The sequence below is a fragment of the Pezoporus occidentalis genome, unplaced genomic scaffold (assembly GCF_034315485.1).
Source record: "Pezoporus occidentalis ecotype Australia unplaced genomic scaffold, CSIRO_AGI_Poc_V1 ctg1, whole genome shotgun sequence".
Classification (NCBI taxonomy): Eukaryota; Metazoa; Chordata; class Aves; order Psittaciformes; family Psittacidae; genus Pezoporus; species Pezoporus occidentalis.
In genome coordinates, this window is record NW_026912778.1 from 10,368,323 (window position 1) to 10,381,356 (window position 13,034).

Consider the following 13,034-nt stretch of genomic DNA (forward strand, 5'->3'; position numbering starts at 1 on the left):
TTGGGCACTGTAATCTTTTCAAAGCAAGAAGCTGAGCTGCATCTGAACAGCTGTTGTTTACTGAAGCAATAATTAGCAGTGAGCCAGTTAAAATACCTACTACCTTCCTCAGCAGCTCAGCGGTCATTTGCGCCCTGTGCCTGCAAGCAGCTTCATGTGTAGACTATACTTAATAAGAAAATCTCACTTAGCTAAGTTTAAGAAAAGAATATTTAAAATGGCAGCATCATCCAGCCTTATGCATACAAGTAATCCCACTGAACTCATTGTGTGCTGGGAGGCACAGATTTCAACTCATACCAGATGTCCCCAGCACAGTGGTTTTCAGCTGGTGGCGGACAGGACATGCTGCAAATAAGGTGTTAGATGCAGTCCTGCTGAATGGGCTCTACTGGCTCCAGGCAAGGCCAGCTGCACCCCACTCCTGGGACTGAAACCTCCGGGGAAGCACATATGCAGATCCATTTGCCAGGTCTGCAAGTTTCCTGGTCTTACAAGGCTTTTTAGCTTAGTTTGGCAGAAGCATAACAGCAATAAGAGAGAGGAGGAGGGTTGCTGTACACGAGGGAGCAAAGAGGTAGGCATAGGCCATGTAGAAGTTGGACCTCCTGATTCCACACCTGGATGAAACCTAGCTATCTCTACGTTCTTCCACAGGGGGAAATCACTGGGGAGAAAGCAAGATATTCCAGAGTAGCCATTTGTTTATTGATTAGGGCATCCTGCTGGTGCATATGAATTTACAGCCCAGAATCTGAGTCTGAGCATTATGTTTTCAGCTCACATGCAAACCACCTGGTTACTGGCAGCAGTTCATCTGTCTGAGACTGAATGTAATAAATAAAACAAATATATATATGCAACTGTATACATTCCGGGTAAGACTCAGAAGTCAGGGTACTGAGCAAGGCTATAGCTAAACTATTCTATTAGGCTGCTATTGTCCAAAGGGATAGTTGTATGCCTTTCTCCCACCTCTTCCCAGCCAAAGCTTCCCATCACTTGTGCTAGTACTTAGCTACATCTGATTCTGTTGTGAGCCACACTGAGGACCTAAATGCCCTCCTCCTCTGGGATTCCTTCTCCTTGGATTTTAGCTCTCTGGTATGCCTCCAGGCAGCATGAAACAAGCATGACTATGAACGCAAGTGAAAGGATAGGACCATGCAGCCAGGCTTGTTGTGGAGGGGAGGCAAGGATAGAATGTCACTGACTAGAATCAACTTAAGCAGCTGTCCCATAACAGTTTCAGTTACCTGCTTCCTTTCTGGCTTAGAGCTTCCTCTCTACTTCGTTAAACACAAAACAGAATTGACAAGGTTGAGAAAGCAGTAGCATCCTGGAGCTCTCCCCATCTGTGCTATTAGAGATGGCAGTTTTAAGTCTCCAAGACAGCAGAGCACTGGAAGCAGTCTTCAAGAACCCAGGCAGGGCTGCTGGCTGCACCAGGGTAAGCAAGATGTTCCACAGATAGGTGTCTGCCCAGGTCCAGAGATTCCTTCTCCTGCGTGAGAATACTGGGCTGCCAAAACTGATAGGTACATTTCCACTAACAGCTGTCAAATAAGTGGCTCCTGACTAGAGAAAATAAAAACATTTTGACAGAAAATTCCTGACCAGCACTACACAATAAGCCAGAAAATGACTTATCTCATTACACCTGTAGTGCCTTAGAGCTCCTTTTTCTGGCTAGTCAAGTTGTCCTTTTAAGATGGAGCTCTGATGTTAGACACACAGGGATCTGGAACAGTCAGTTACAAGCTTCAGGAGTTTCACTTAAATGAAAGAAAATGCACTTCAAAGTTTAATTTTTTGTTAGCACTGTATTTTTTTCATATTCTCAAGAAATGATAGCTATCACGTCTGTCACTGGAAATCCAACCAGAGTTGCTCAGCTAGTTACAAATAAAAGCAGGAGACCAGCACAGACCAGACAGCAGACCAGTACAGTTTCACTGGAAGATCTCAGAAAGTAAACAGTGGCAAACAGCATGATTTTAAGTGAGATCTTCCAGATTTAAATGATAGGAACATAACTGTCCTTTCAGCAATCTTTACCACCCCAGAGCAGCAACTGCAGAAGTTTAGTCATTTTAAAATAAACATGGTGATATTTACATAAATGTAAATAAAATCAAGTCACAGCAAGCCATACCTTTCACGCCTATTAAGACATACCCCATGGGGTGCTGAGAGGCACAAGGCCAAATGAGTTCAGCAACCCAAGAAATAGAATAGTGCCCTCAAAGTAGCTGGTCTGGGGTGTTATTAAACAGAAACCTGAAATAAGGGATTTGCATTTCCTTGTTCCTGCTGGTGTGTGCAATAAATCACTGCAGCTCAAAACCCATTTGTTTTCCTGAGTCCTATTTCTTTTCTCAGTCCAAGCAAACAAGAAATATTCAACCAAAACGCTATGGATGTGACACAAGCTGACAAAAGGGAGATGTGGAAATGACAGCCCATAGTTGAAAAAGGCTGATGAGCCTGGATCTTGCAGCCCACACATTGCATCAAATCACACCATGTCTTAGCCCACCATGCAGCCAGAGAAGCTCAAATAAAAGCCTATCTATACATAGAAGGTACAAGTTGTAATGGTACTGTAGGAATTCAGATGATACAAGCCTCATCAGAGCAGTCACATGGGTTCAGATGCTGTGAATAATGGGATTTATACAACCTTTGATCAAAATGGTTCCACTGCCAAAACATTTGTACTGTACAAAATTTTAAGACCAGTTAGGATATGAGAAGCCTTCCACTGAAATTCCTGGATCATATAGGGTTAGGAGTTCTAAAACAAAACAAAAAAAAACAACTGCATATGATAGTAAAAATCTCCCATAACTATCAGTTAACCTGAACAGTACATTAGTTAATGGTCAAGTATACCCCAGCTCAGTACCCCCACCACAAAAGTGCTTGTATGATGGGTGGTATGAGTGTATTTTTAATAGGGAGGAAAAGCAGAGGCTGTAGAGAGGATGGCCCCACAGCGTAACTTTGGCTTTGTACTGTCTTCCAGACCAGAAGGCTATGGCACATAAAAGGGGAGGTGGAGGAGGCAGAAAGTCACCCACCTTTGCTCCCTGCCTGGGGGAGCAGTTTCTCTGCACCACATTGCAGGCTTGGGACCTCAAAAGACCTTGCCCTGAGAATTTGCTTCAGGGACTTGTCTGGCAAGAGCAAAAATCGTTACTCAATCTCATGCTGTGGCGTATGCACCAAGCCTATGTTATGGTGTAGGTCAGCTGCAAAAGCAGTGTCCTGGCACTGGTGACACATACAGCCTGAACAGGGTGGAGCAGGATCAGGTCCTGAATAGGAGAAGGAAAGCAAAGTGGAAAACAAGAAGAAAAGAAAATACTAGCTAAAGAAGAGAATGCTGATTAAATAAAACACCAGCATCAAGCAGGAAGAAAGCCTCTGTACCTCAGTGAAGCACAGAGAAGGCAATGTCATAAGCGATGGAGCAAAGGAGAAGGCTCAAAGCCCTGGTCTTGCAAGCAGTCATGTACCATACAGAACCTCCTCTCCATCTGCCCCTTGGGCACTGTCTTCTCCCCCTAATATATCTCTACAAGGTAAAAGAATAGGTACGGGTTGAAGACCAGATCTGAGATATGCAGGGCTGTCCCCACCATCTAACCAGAGTTACAAACTTCTTCTTGTCATTCCCAAGCCACCCTAAGCCTCTGTGGGAGTGGCGGAGGAGCAGAATCCTTTTTCCCCATCTCCCTCAAGTGCTCTGCAAATGCTTGAGAAGGCCTGCACCCCACATGCTTATAGAAGCAGCAAACAAATCTTGTTAACGGTTTCTTGATAATCTGCCTGTCCAGAGAAAGCACTTACTAATTCCTCAGGCTGAGAAGCACCATCTAGAGCTTTCTTCCTGTTTATTTTTGGATATATTCTCTTACTACTGTGCTGGGGAAAGCCAAAGTGAAACTGTTCACTCTTCTGCCTCCCAAGCTTCTGATTCAGGTGATAATAAATCTAGAGTAGTATCTGTCCAGGATATTGTATTACCCTAGACAGAAGTGAAAAGTTTCCTAGAGTGAAATGGTACAATTACTGGCCCACAGCTCAGTGCTCCCACTAGGCAAGCTGGCCTCAGAAACAGCAGCAAAAGGCTCTTGAGAGAGCCTATGCACCTTCCAAGGCTGCAGGTCTTACAATACTTCACACCACAGGGGAGAGGAGGAGGTGAGAACAACAGAGGTTCTTAATAAAATGTAGGGTTTTTTTAAACATCGCTCTTTGAAGTGCTCATAACATTGTACAAAAGAAACCAAGCTTTATCCACATTTTACAGAGATGATAGGAGTTGCGGGCCAGGACAGAGTCAAGAAACAGATCCCAACTTTCCCAGTTTCTGTAAGTCTAATGGTGGGAATAGGCTGCCATTGTGGGAATCTTCTCAGAATGACAAATTTCACCACAAAGGCACTGACGTTTTAACACTAATTTTAAAAACATTTCCACCGGCACTGGTGGAAGACTTAAGTACTGAGGTAACTCTCACAGAAAGGAGGTTTGAAACAGTTCCCTGTAAGAGCCTCAAATGTTAGTTTGTATTGCAGCTGCCTTTCAATGAGCATTGAAGCCAGTTTCCAAACATCAGTTTAGAAGCTTTTCATACTGAGGCATGTCCTAACCCATTCAGCAAATGCACTTAGGAAGTTTTGCACTTGGTGAGATCTCTGGAGAAAAAGGAGATCTTCAAAGGGACAACAGTATCTACTTCTGATTATAGGCCTAGCTTAGTATGCTGCTTGAACACCACTGGGTGCATCCTGCATAGCACATTCTGATCAGCAGAGTGTTGAACATTCAGAAGAAATACTTCTCTTGTCCTGTTAGTTTATTTGAAGTTTAAGGTTTTAAATGGTTCTTGACTGAAACACAAATACCCTGCAGTCAGCAGAAACAGCCCTGGACTAGTTCTGTTCAGAAACAGTTGCTTCTGCTCTACACCTCCTGTCCCAGGGGTTCAGAGGGGTTCCTCTAGTTCTCTGCTGATGCTGGTTGTTGGAGTGGCCAGGCAACCGTTAGCTATCAGCAGCTTCCAGAGCTTAGAGCAAGTACTTGGGGAAGCCCAAGACAAATTCTGTTATCAGTGTTGAATGCACTGCTGCATTTACAACTGTTTCATTCTGTGCTGCACCAAATGCTGTGACACTATAGCAGGAGCCTAAGCTCCTGCTAGGCTCCAACGTTTATGAACAGCGAGTTGAAAATCGACCCAAACCACATTGTAAAATATGCTTCTATATTTTAAGCATCAGATGTGTTTTCCTTATGAGCTACTACCAAACCCGGTCCTCCAAGTAACCTGCAGACTAGTCCTCTCTTGTTCTTCCATAAAAGAAGCTGCGCTGTAATACCCCTTGAAAAGGGTGACTGTGTCACACCTCTGCCCCAAGGTTATCAGGAACCCAGCCAGATCCCCACATCTCCCAGCAATGCTGGCTTCCTGAGTGAGTTGGGGATGTTAGCAGCCCACCTGTGTGTTCATGTAATAGTCTGCTGGGAGAGCAAACCTCAGCTGAAGCATAGATGTTTGGTTTATTAGCACAGGTTTTCCTACTGCTTCTCCAGGGAAGAAAAAGGGAAGTTTCTTCCCCACACATGTAACTTTTCAGACTGAATAGTATGAGAGCGAGAAAGCTGCTGCCACTGCTTAAACAGCAATGGTATGAACATGGAAAGCCAGGTGAGAGTTCATTCATTGTATGCAGTGAAACTTAGGTAAGCTACAGAGCCTGACACCTAATGGAGGAAAGGCCAATGAAGGTCAAAAAAATTACATTGGGAATCTCTGCACTACTTTTAAATTAGAAGTGTTATCTGTTGCCAGTAGCCTTTGGTGTAGTTTTCACTGTGTTCATATGGTAGCTATTCATTGTTGAGTAATTATCTTGTTTTATTTTTCTATTTGTTTATCAAATAAATCAAACTAATAAAAATCCAGCCCACGATTGCCATAGGAACTCTCCAACAAGGACAGATGCAGTGTATAGCTGCGAGGGAAGAAAGCAGACGTCAACTTTATTAAATTATACACAAGGCAATCAATACAACTTAACACAAACAGCACTAGCAGGCTCTGCACTACGCATGCAGAAGGTGCAACCAGTAACTTAAGAGATTCTCGCAACACTAAACCTTAAAAGACACCATGAACATGCTCTAGAATGCAGTCTTTCTTGCCCTTTCCTCACGTCCTTCTAAAGGGAATCACAGAATTGATATAGTTCACTTTTCTACCCCATAGACATGCTGGGTATTTTTTTCCCTTCCCTAAATCCCATAGATCTGTGTTGAATTCTTCTTGTGGTGGTGACAGAATTTGCATAGAAAATTGAATCCTGGTTAAAATAATGCATTTAGACAATTTCAGACAGCTTTTGAAAACAGAAATCAAATCAACCTCAAACAAATCTAAATTGTTGTTTAGCTTAACTTGGTCACTGCCTCCCCAAAGATGGATGACAACAGACAGGAAAATAGAAAGCAGAGAGGAGAGGAGATTAAAGCGATAAAGAGCCTACAAAGCTCATAGCAATTTTTCTCCTTAATTTCCTCATATTCAAGGTAATATCACTGAGAGAAAGCCAGGAAAAAGAATTACCTGCACTGCTCAGACTGTATTTGTAAAAGGCAGTCTTATCACTCCTGATCCTCTGTATCACTGGCAGTGAGGGTTGTCTTTCTGGACACTACAGGGAGAAAAGGTGCCAGGCATTTGATTAGGCCACATCACAGTCTCCTTAAGTCCCCCAGCTGGGAGCCATCTGGCAGTAACTCACTCTGTGCAGGTCATCCTTTCTATTGCAGTGCCTCCCCACCTGCCAGAGTGCTGTGATTATCCTCCCTGCTCACATCCTCTTAAACAACTTGTCCCTACAGTGATGACAAGACCCCCCTCACCCCTCATTGCAGCGCTAGGAACAGGCTCCATCTCCTTTCTGCACTGGGCATTCTGAAGCAATCCTAGGATCTCTTTCCTTTATTTCTAGTCTTCTTCTGATGACAGTTGATCAGGGATCAGCACTGTGATTAAACAATACCTATACTAAAAACTTTGCAGAATAAAAGATAATGTTCATTTGCTTTGCTCCCTCTACCCATACTCTGCCTTCTTCTGGGATTATTCAGTATTTCATTACCATCCAGCATCATCTCCAGTCCCTAGCCAGAAAGAGGTATTGGCTCTGCCTTTCATAACTGCAGCACTGAGTGTGTAATTTCAAAACAGGCAGACACCGATCTTGCCTATTCAAGTTACCCACCAGTGGGTGACATCTCTTGTGACATTGTTCACACGGAACAGCCATCCAGCTTTCACCCACATTCTCTTGCTGGCTCATGTTCATTTCCTCATCAACCAACAACCCCAAGTCCTTCTCCGCAGGGCTGCTCTGAATCTCTTCTTTGCCCAACCTGTAGCTGTGCCTGGGATTGCTCCCACCCAGGTGTAGGACCTTGCACTTGGCATGGTTAAACTTCATGAGGTTGGCATCAGCCCACCTCACAAGTGTGTCAGGGTCCCTCTGGATGGCATTCCTTCCCTCCAGCATATCAACCGAACCACACAGCTTGGTGTCATCGGCAAACCTGCTGAGGGCGCACTCAATCCCACTGTCTGTGTCACCGACGAAGATGTTGAACAGCACCAGTCCCAGCACCGACCCCTGAGGAGCAGCACTTATCACTGGTCTCCACCCAGACATCAAGCCATTGACCACAACTCTTTGAATGCAACCATCCAGCCAATTCCTTATTCAGTGAGCAGTCCGTCTGTCAAATCCATGCCTCTACAGTTTAGAGACAAAGATATTGTGCGGGACAGTGCCAAGTGTTTTGCATAAGTCCAGGTAGATTGTTTAAATTTAGTTAAAGTAACATGTAATTTATTTCTTTTCTACTTAACCCTCTAAAGTATATTTCATCCTTGAGGCCGAATTACTTATGAGTGGCATTTGTTAGTAAAGCAGAGTTTTCCAGAGTTTTGGTTCACTTTTTTCTTTTTGTTGAACCTCATTATGACCAGCCAGCTATCATTAATGAGACATCATAATTCTGTAAGTGGAAGATGTTTCTCATATAAGCATAGGGCTGTGATAAACATTTCCATGTAAAATTGTTGTTTTCTAATTAGTATGCCAAGGTTGGTATCACTTAGATTGCTAAAGTCTGTCTTTAAAACAGAATATGAATATGTATTTTGTCACAAAATCAAGGTAATAAAACCTTCTGCATCAGCAACTTGATGATTATGTGGCAAGGCATATGTTTTTAATACTGATTTAGATAAAAAGCAGTGAATGACTCATGAGAAAGACAGCCTGCACGGGGAACCTTAGGAAGGTGCTTGCTTTCTTCCTCACAGTATCTGTTTCCAATGAGGACTGTTCAGTAGATCAGGGTGCTTGCAAAGAGGCAATTCCTAGCAGAGCAGAGCAGAGCCAAAAATTAAAAGTGCTGTTAAAGCTTTGTCATATCTGAGGAAGTGCTGATCTGGAACCTAACTTTACAGTGACTCCTAGCCTCAGCCTTGAACCAGAATCTAAGCTCTGAAAAGCCTTGAACTCTGCAAGTTCACATCTGGGTGCAATCAGACAGCTCAAGCCCATTTCCAAGCAGAGGCAAACTGAAAGGCATGTGGTATGCTGGGGAGACAAACCGCAGATGTTTATTCTGCTCTTACGCCCTTAGCAATTGTTTTAATGGGTTGGAGCTCCTAGGAGACCGTTTGACTTTTGCTCATGTCTATACTGTTCTTTTATAATGCTGACTGTGCAGAAGCCTGAAGCTGTCAACAATCTGCTTCCAGTGTTATTTCAAGGAAAGAAAAGTGAAGTGACATCTGATCTACTGGGAGAAGATGGGGAGGGGGAGCATTTTTAAAATATAAAGCAACAACAAAAATCTGTAGGGAATCGATATTACAGTCGATACCTTTTGCCCCTTTGGAAAGCACAGCTTAGTCTGAAACACAGGTTTGTCCTTCTCTGTTGCAACAACTATCCATTAAGAAGACTAGTACTTACTTTGCCAAGACCGCATTGTCAGTAAGTGTCTTAAAGCTCTGCAATAATGATTATTGTGCAGCATTGCATTTTAATAATTCAAATAAACCATGGAACATCATGATCTCTATGGCTAAGTAAATACTTTGTTGCAACTGCAGCCTTGGAAAGCCTTCTGAATTTCAGTAGAATTGTCTCTCTACAGAAAGGCGCCCTTTGAAACCCCTGCTTGCCGCTGGTCTCCTCCAGTCTGTGCAGAGGGAAGAATCTGTGTTTGTGAAGATCATCATGATGTGAAAACTGTAGAGATCGTTTGCTCTCTGTTGTACCATAAGACCTGTGCAAGCAAGAAGATCTATCCATATGCATTGGGCGTTTAGCTCATTTCCTTTATTCTTCAGTCATTAAACTAAACTACACTAAACTAAACTGGAACCTAGACAGTGCCAACAAGAAACACCTGCCTGTTCAGGCAAGAGTGACACCGTGGCACTACAGGACCCTGGTTTGAACACAGAGAATGTGAACTGCAGAAGTTACCAGAATGAAGTATTAGCACTAGGCATGAGTTTCCCTGGTTCTTCTTCCATCTAAGAGCCGAACTGTGGCAGAGAAGGAAAGGATCATCCTTCCTCTTTGAGATGAAGCACAGATGGTAAGTGAGAGAGGTTTTGTAAAGGGTAGTAGTGAAGGATGAGTGGATCGGGAAGAGAAGAAGGATTTAAGGACAGTGGAGGTGAAGAAATGCTACAATTTCACAGAATTGAGTAGAGCCCTCCAGGAGAGAAAAGAACTAGACAAAAGTAAGAGAAAACAGAGAACGGGATTAAAAAGAGAAGTGTGAGTACTCAAGGGCATTGGTTTCAACAGGAGAAGAGTTAGAAAACATATTGCTTAGGCTAGAAAGTACACCAAAGAAGGCTGCAAACGTGGATGTCAGCTATGTAAAAATATACTGTATTGTTCAGCTGGACTAATATAAGGCACACAATTCCTGGCTCTCCCTAGTCACTCAGAATTTTACAGACTACTTAAAAGGCATAAGGATTTCACTTTCTATTTTGCCCTACACACAACCTTTTGTGGCCACTGAGATTTAGATAGTAACCAAAGTGCAAATTCTTGAAAACTGAATGAAAAGGTTTTCTATTACTAAGGATATAAAGCATTTTTTTTCCCCAGTTCTTATATGAATGTGACACACAGAGGCTCATTCCTCTTAATTGCTGCCTTAAAACTATGTATATTTGTGGTGGACAGTTCCACTACTTAAATGTTTGGTGAGGCTGTCTGCTCTATTTAGAATGGACCAGTAAAGACAAAGGACATTTTCTAATCTGCTAAATCATGTAGCCCAAGGATCTCTCCGCTATTATGCATGTATTTTTCTACAGCCCTCACAAGATAAGATTAGATTAGATGGAATATTATCAGAATTAGAATCACTAATGTATCAGTAGAAAATGCAAGAAGAAGGTGCTATTAAAGTGCAAAAAAACCCTATGAAACAGGAAATGGATGACTGGCTACAATAAATCAAAGCTTAATATGGCTTTCAATCTGTGTGGGTTTTTATTTATAGCAGAGAACTGAATAGGCTAATATTTCTCATTCAAATTTACACAAATATGTTCTTTACTGTCTGCTAGGTCAAACAGAACCCTGGTAGGTGCAGACACAATTCTCCTGGCTTCTGAGAAGTCAAAGTAACCATGCTTTTGAGGAATGTGTTTCTCTGACAAGCAGCAGAGTCAAAAGTACTCTATGACAGGTAGAAAATTTGCATTTCCATTAGCGAGGCCTTTGTGAAATGAAGTCCCTTAAGGCAATGAAGAATGTGTATGTAAGGAAAATGCAGTGTGTTAATTTACAGCCTTCCCCCAAAAAAACTTCACTGTATAGTTCAACAGAACGTAAGTTAAGATAGAATGCAGAAGGAAAAGATTTACATTCCAGGGGGTCACACGATAAAAGGACAGTGATTTATACAAGCTTTTGCCACAGGATAGCCCAGAAAAGAAATGCTTTTAGATAGCTTGGTTGGCTGGTAATTTATCAAGGACTCAATTCTTCTATCCTGTTCAAATTAGCAGCTGCTCAACTAATGCTCTTAAGATGTACTGAGTAAGGGCACAGGAATCAAAGGGATTCTGCGCCTGAGCCACTTGGATCCTCTGAAAAACCTGGCCTAGATGTTCAACTACTTGCAAAAGTGAGCCCAGTTTTTACCCTTGTTAACATTTATTAAAGTATGGATTCATTTTAAAGGATAATGCTTCATCTTTTTGGGGTGATGTGTTTTAGAAATTAATGAAAATATTATTGATTTTAATGAGATTCCTATTCTTTTACACTCTGTGATCCCTTTTTTTCACGGATGAAATTCTTACTAGAAATTAACAGATCATCACTGAAATTATAGATAAAACAAGGTACTATTTAAAGTGCATAAAAAATACCAGAAATTGGTCCCAGGTTTAAGAGCAGCCTTTAGAGCACACAAGTATTATCAAAACTAACCTTCTTTTCAGGATGTCTATATCCTGCATTAGTACTTCATTTATATTCCAGATATTTATCATCAAAGGTCACTTTTAGACTGATAGATTTAAATTGACAGATTTGGAATAAAGTATGGCCAAAAAAAACCAATACACAATAATTTATTAGTTGATATTGTTTCCCCCAATACATTTGAGCATTTCAGGAGAATATGCATCATGAAAATTAAATTAAGAACATACAGAATTCATGTTTTTCAAATCTTACTAGTTTATCAGTGTGTTCTTGCTTGCTATAGCCCACCCCACTGAGAGCTAGCCCTTTCCTCAGTATTACCTTCCCTTCTGACATCTCTTCCTTTATTCCAGAGCATGTGCTGTATAGCATGTTAGCTGAACTTGTTGCACTCCTTACCAAAAGGTACTTCCATTTATCTGCATTATTGTACCTGTGCAACACCAACAGTTTGCCTGGACTTCTACGTTCAGATGTGAAAACAGGACCCCAGCTTCGAGGCCTTCAGGAACAATACTTTTTTCATCTGTGTGCACTGCCTATAGCTTTAGGAGTACCTGCATTCTCTACCAAATTAACTAATGAAAGTTAATTTCTCTCACCAAGAAGTCTTTCAGGAACAGCTGAAATATTTATATGCTCCCTTTCATGCAAAACTCTCAGAGGTTGACTCTATTACAGCTCAGAGGAGACTAGTGCCAAGTACAATTATTGTAATTCTTGGATAGGTGTTCTTCTGGTTTATTCCTCATCCTCTATACAGTCAGGCTGTACTAGCATATACCTCTGTGTGATATGCAGTGCTTGTAAACTATTCCAGCAAATGAAAATCCAAAAGGTTGACCCCAACCAGAACAGTCATATTGGAACAAAGGTTATGAGTTAACTGGGTTCAGAAGTATAATTCCCAATATCTTCCCCTTTAGAATCATAGAATCATAGAACAGTTAGGGTTGGAAAGGACCTTAGGATCATCTAGTTCCACCCCCTTGCCATGGGCAGGGACACCTCACACTAAACCATGCCACCCAAGGCTCTGTCCAACCTGGCCTTGAACGCTGCCAGGGATGGATCATTCACAACTTCCCTGGGCAGCCCATTCCAGTGCCTTGCCACCCTCGCAATAAAGAATTTCTTCCTTATATCCAATCTAAACTTCCCATGTTTAAGTTTTAAGTTTTTTAATGGGGTTTCTGCTCTGAAGTCATGATAAGCTTTCAAAAACTAAATAGGTGGTGTGACCATCATACCCCCCCCAAAAAATGTCACAACTATACCACAGAGTGCATGTTCTGAGATGCAAACATGTCCACAATGAAGCTGTGGTTTTTTTCAGGCATGAAGAAGTATCTCTCCAGATGAATTAAAGAACTGAGAGACCATGCACGCTGTGTAGCATCCTATTTTTTATTTGTTCAGAAACAAGTGTAAATTGCTTTCCTTATGCTTTTATAAAACAGTGGGTTTTCTACCAGCCCT